The sequence below is a fragment of the Trematomus bernacchii genome, unplaced genomic scaffold (assembly GCF_902827165.1).
Source record: "Trematomus bernacchii unplaced genomic scaffold, fTreBer1.1, whole genome shotgun sequence".
Classification (NCBI taxonomy): Eukaryota; Metazoa; Chordata; class Actinopteri; order Perciformes; family Nototheniidae; genus Trematomus; species Trematomus bernacchii.
Window position 1 is genome coordinate 667,803 of NW_022987387.1, and position 6,000 is coordinate 673,802.

A 6,000-nucleotide genomic window follows, 5' to 3' on the forward strand; every position below is an offset into this window, starting at 1 on the left:
CTGGGGTCATTTGGGTGGATTTGACCTATCTCTGGCCCCCCTTGCTCGATCTGGTTGGTTGACATACCCTTGTGACCGTTAGAGCCAATAGAATCGAAGGAGGATACTTACATAGACACACATTGTAAAGAAAAAATGTTGCCGCTTCGCGTGTGGAAAGCGAAACTAAACTGGAGGAATGTCTCCTTCTGGAGTTTGGAAACTAAAACGCAGTTGTATTGCTTATGGATTATCAGAAATAATTTCAAAGAAGGCACAGACACATAGGATGAACCTATGGATTAACTGCAGCATCGTTTTTTTATCGTTTTAATGCCATTGAAGACCACTTTTGACCAAGGTAAGATATATTTACGTGTTTAGCTTCTTAGCTCCACATGTGATGATGTACGCTTTCGTTGATAGCGTCGCGAATGTTTATCACTGAGTGTTGAGGTGGGCACCGTTAGATTCAGTGTCTCCAGGACACCAAAAAATAGTGTTTGGTTGTGCATCTAGGATAAGTAATAAGGGAGTTCTGAGTGAGTTTATGTGTCTTTGTCGGTCCCGTTTTTTCGATCGAGGCTAATTCAGAGGCTGAGTGCTAGCATTGTGGGTTTTTTTTGAAAAAAAAAATTAAAAAGATCAGTTAGCTGAGTTTCTTCCCGTTACATGGATATAACACATTCATAGTTTTATTCAATATTAAGATTCCTTAGACGTTGTTTCCTGCAAATGACGCGTTTATCCGCCCGGTACCGGGGGGAAGGCGTGAAACAGGTTAATGGTTTCAAATATTATTTTTTAGAATATCTTAGGCCCTCACAGAGGGCCTAGAGGGCCCTGACGGCTCGCCACTGCTTGAACACGACTTTTGATAATAATAAATTTAATAATAAATTAAATGTATTATGGGACATAATTATTGTTATGGTTTTGAAAACTGTTGTTGTTTTCTTGCTCTGTTCTGGCTGCTAGCTCAGTGAGTTCTTGTCATGCAGTGATCAGACTTATACCAATGGAATCTGTAGAGTCTCAGCTTTCAGATGATACGTCGTTTGTGCAGGAAATATGAAGTTTTAAAGATCGTTTTTGCTAGTTATCACCGGAAGTAGCATTAGCCCGTTTTCGCTAAGGGCTCATTTGGACGCTTCTTGTGAGACTTGTGTTTTGTTTCGGTAAAAATGGCTCATATCGGCAGGTAGCTGAGTTTCTTCCCGTTAATTGAGTGTGACACATTCATAGGTTTTTAAATAGTAAGAAGCCCCCAGACGCTGTCTCCTGCAGTGACACGTTTTTCCGCCCGGGGGCAGGGGGATGGTGCTTAACAGGTTAAGTGGGCCTGTCTGTCAAGTAATTCCCGGGCCACTTTTTCCCCCCAGTCCGCCCCTGGGTGTTCCCATAGATCTAGTCTCTTTATTTTCCCCTAAAAATGCACCAGATTGATGCATTTAACTCCAAAATAAAAAATAAAAATCGTACCGGGGGAGCCTGCCCCCGGACCCCCCTAGAGGATTTGAGGTCCACCCCCACTTAAAATCACATGAATAGGTTCCTAAATACATTTACCATTTTTTTAAAATAGTAAATCATGTCCATATGTTTATTTGTGGGAGTAGATTTAAACTATAGGGCTATCACTATGGGCCCTGCCTGTACCTGTTCGCTCTGCCATCGCGTGAAAGGTCTGCTAACAAGCGACCAACAGAAAGGTTAATGTTAATGTTAAAGGTAGGGTAGGTAAGTTTGAGAAACCGGCTCGAGATCGCTAGAATTTGAAAATACACAACCGGAGAAAATCTGCCACTTCCTTATAGAGCCCCTCCTCCAACACACACGAACGCGCACATGACCAATGAGGGCACGAGATAAGTTTGTGCACAGATGGAAGGCTGACAGGCAGGTAGGCCATCCAGTTATTTTAGCCGGGCCGGCTAAAATGATTGGTCGTACTTTTTACAGTATTACGGCTTCCACAGATGAATTTTTTGTATGGATTTTTTGTCAAAGCACTTAAGATATTCATTGCTATCGGGATGTTAAGAGCATTCCATGGAATATAACAAAAAGTGTATCTCGAGCCGGTTTCTCAAACTTACCTACGCCACCTTTAATGTTGTTGCACGTCACAAAGGCACGGCACCTCATCTGTTGTTTTTTATTGCAAGAGTTCTTCTTTCACCAGTCATGAGTGTTACAGTATAAAACAGGGCTGTTCATTTATGTATTTGTTGATTTGAAAGGAACAGTGCAACTTGATGGACATCAATACACAATTCATGATGGTAATTTCCATCTGTAGTCCCTAGGCAAGTAACCACAACAGACACATTAAAAGTCAAAATATAAGTAGCAATAAACAATAGAAGTATATCAAGACAGAATACATTAAACACCAATAACCCATTAAATTACCTGTCAAAACTTCTGCGAATAAAACATCAGGAGATTTGAAATCAACAAAGGAGGAGGTGGAGAAGCATCTTCGCCAAGGCTACAGTGACCCCAGAAGGGAGAAAGGCTTGTAGGAAATGGAGGAAATAATCAAACCAGCTGAACCAACCATCCCTTTGGACCAGAGGAACCAATCTGGCAGGAGATTAACAACTTTCTCAAAAAAGCCAGGGGGAAATCAGCTCCAGGGCCGAATGGCATACCGTACAAGGCCTGAAAGTACTGTGAAAGGCTCAGGAGGCGGCTTTGGAAGTTATTCAGGGTTGGATGGAGAAAAACGTTATTTCTGATGGTTGGCTGGTGGTGGAGGGATGCATTATCCCCAAGGTAGAAAACTCTGCAGAGATAAAACAGTTCTGTACCATCTCGCTCCTCAATGTCGAAGGCACAATCTTCCTTGGGATACTGGCAAAGAGGCGGACGACCTTCATGATGGACAATGGATACATGGACACCTCCAATCAGAAAGGTGGAGTTCCAGGGTTACCTTGCTGTCTGGAACACACCAGTGTTGTCTCCAAAATCATTGAGGATGCTAAGAGGAACCACGGTGACCTAACAGTACTGTGGCTTGATCTAACCAATGCCTTTGGGAGGATACCCCACAAGCTAGTGGAAACGTCACTGAAGAGCTACCATGTTCCAGAATGATTCCAGAATATCTTGCAGTGCTACCATGACAATTCAAGATGCGTTTCACCTGCGGGAACTTCACCACTGACTGGAAAAGACTGGAGGTGTGCATCGTTACTGGGCGAACAATCTCTGTAAATCTGTTTTCAGCGGCGATGAACCTTCTGGTCAAATCAGCAAGTTATGCCGGGTTGCAGTACTGGCAGCAACATCCAACAACTGCCCATTAGGGCATTCATGGACCACCTTACCATCACAGCAAGATCAGTACCAGAATGTAGATAGTTTTGGAGGACTTGGTCAAGGTCACTAATTGGGCAAGGATGGAGTTCAAACCCGAAAAATCTTAAAGCCTGGTATTGAGGAAGGGGCGTGTTCAAGATCGGTTTTGTTTCAAGATTGGTGAGAACACCATACAATCGGTGCAAGACAAACCAGTGAAGAGCTTGGGGAAGTGGTACAGGGCGGACCTCAGCGACAAGCAGAGTGTAAAAGAGATGCTCATTCAAGCTGAAACCTGGATGGCTTCTCTGGAGATGTGCACAAGCTGCGCACATTTAATTGACAGCTGGAACACAGACCACGAAAAAAATTCAGATCCAGTCGTCATGACTCCACTCTGGAGGGATTCCCCGATCATTTCTTACAGTTTCTCATCATGGGGGGTGTTTCCTGTCCCCGGCACATCATTCTGACACACTGCCTGAGGAAGGTTTTGTGTATTCTTTTTGTCATTAACTTTTTTCGGACCACTTATTTATTTATTTTGGTGACGATCCGACCTTCATGCTGCTACTCTGGTTCAAACTGCATCCACCAAACAATGTGATTTGTCTCCACCTCCTGTGACGACCCCTCCACACCACGAGGGGTGCCGTCGGCTGTGTGTGTGTGTGTGTGTGTTTACAGGATCCAGTGCTGTGGGGCCGGAGTCTTACCTGATGAGCTGCACCTGGGTCGGGAAGCCTACAAGAGGAGAGCCAACCGGATTTGTTCGCTCTCTCATTCCTCTCGCACTCCCCGTGTGAGCCTCGCGTCGCGGCTGTCTTTTTGGTGTCTACTAAATAAAGGATTATTATACTTTCAGACCCCTCGTCTCGCCTCCCAGCTTTTTGTTGCAGCCCAAGAGCCGGGTTGTAACAAAAGAACCAAAATCTGACACGGTGTGAAATGTCTTTTTTAGCTGTTCTGTCGTCATTTCCTGCGATCTTCTTCATGCAGTCAGTCAAAATGAATATTAATATGGGGCGTTACGTGAAGCCCGCTAAAGCTGCGCCGCATTTCGAGTTGATTGTGATTTATAATGGGAAACCGGTGTAGGACGTGCGTGCGCAGTGTTTTATAAAACGGAATATTTTTGTGCGTATTTATTTGCTTTGTCCTACATAAGCCACCTTCCCACGTGAATCCTACGCAAAGCTTTATAAATGAGGCCCCTGGCCTCTACTCATCTACAAGGTACCGGTCTCCAAATATCTAAGAGTAGGCTAGGCAGGCATCGAAGGCAGAGCAGGTCGCAAAACAGACTCGAGCATAGCAAAGCAATGGTACAGATAATAATAATATGTAATGACTTTATATTTGTGAAAGAAATACACACTCCTTGCATTCTTCCTGTCTGTCAAATGAGACAACAGTCATTTAACCGTGAAGGAAAACTAACAACCCCAGCAATCCTGTGGAATCAAGAACAGCTTTTGTTTATCTCTTTTTGGTGGGGGGTTTGGTAGTGATGTCTTGCCTTCCCATGTGCATTCTTTGTTCTACTGTCTGCCTGCGTGTTTATCAGATTGCATTGTGGGACGGGTGACGGGAAGACAAAGATAAATGGGATGTTTTGATCACTGGTTGTTGTGCTAATGTGTTTTAGTCACTCAAATAGTCTCTGTGGAAATGGAGTTAATGAGCACTCTTGTGTATAGGAGGAGGATTACAGTTATTGTGTCGGGCTGGATGAATAATGCGTGTTTGTTTGAGCTGCAGTGCTCTTAAAACACCTCCCTCACTCCCAGGACAGCAGCGTGTCACTCTGCTGCTCGTGTCTTTGCCTTTGTTGTGAGGGTCAATGGTGACACACACACACACACACACACACACACACACACACACACACACACACACACACACACACACACACACACACACACACACACACACACACACACACACACACACACACACACACACACACACACACACACACACACACACACACACACACACACACACACACACCAGAATATACAAGAATGTAATAACAACTTCAAACAGCCTGCATTCAGTTTGGAGCACCAATTATCCCCACCATCTGGGTTTGTGGTACATGAAATGGCTCACGGTCTCTGAGATTTGTGATGCTCATGTCAAATGATTTGGTATTGGACCCTTTTTTAGAAGTTGCAGTCCATTACCCCCCCTCCCTACCCCCGGCCAAAGACTCATTATACTCTTTAGATCTGAGAGCTTAGTGATTTTAGACATTTCTCTGGTCCTGATGAGAAGAAATGTTCTCTCTGGTCAGTGCAGAGAATCTCCTCATGAGTTCTGATGTTGGGCTCCTCCATGAATCAGCTATAGCTTCATAGTGTATCGTATTTCAACTACACTGCTTATTTGGTGAGTGAATGCTGGGAAAAAATATTGATAAACAGACCTGTCAGCTGTGTAGGGGAAAGTGGGGTAGGATGAGCCAATTTGTACTTATGTTGTCCCTGTAGGCAAGGAAAAATGTGTGGAAGTCAAATAACAACAACAACTGTTGTCAAATCACACTGAAAATAATATAATAATCTATCCATGAAAATATGACTTCTCAAAGAGATGTTGTCTTGTGGCTTAACTTGCCCCATCTAAGGGGTAAGTTGATCAGGGTCAAGGGGTAAATCTAGCCATCTGGGGGTAAATTTACCAATTTACTTTAGATTTGAAAAAGGT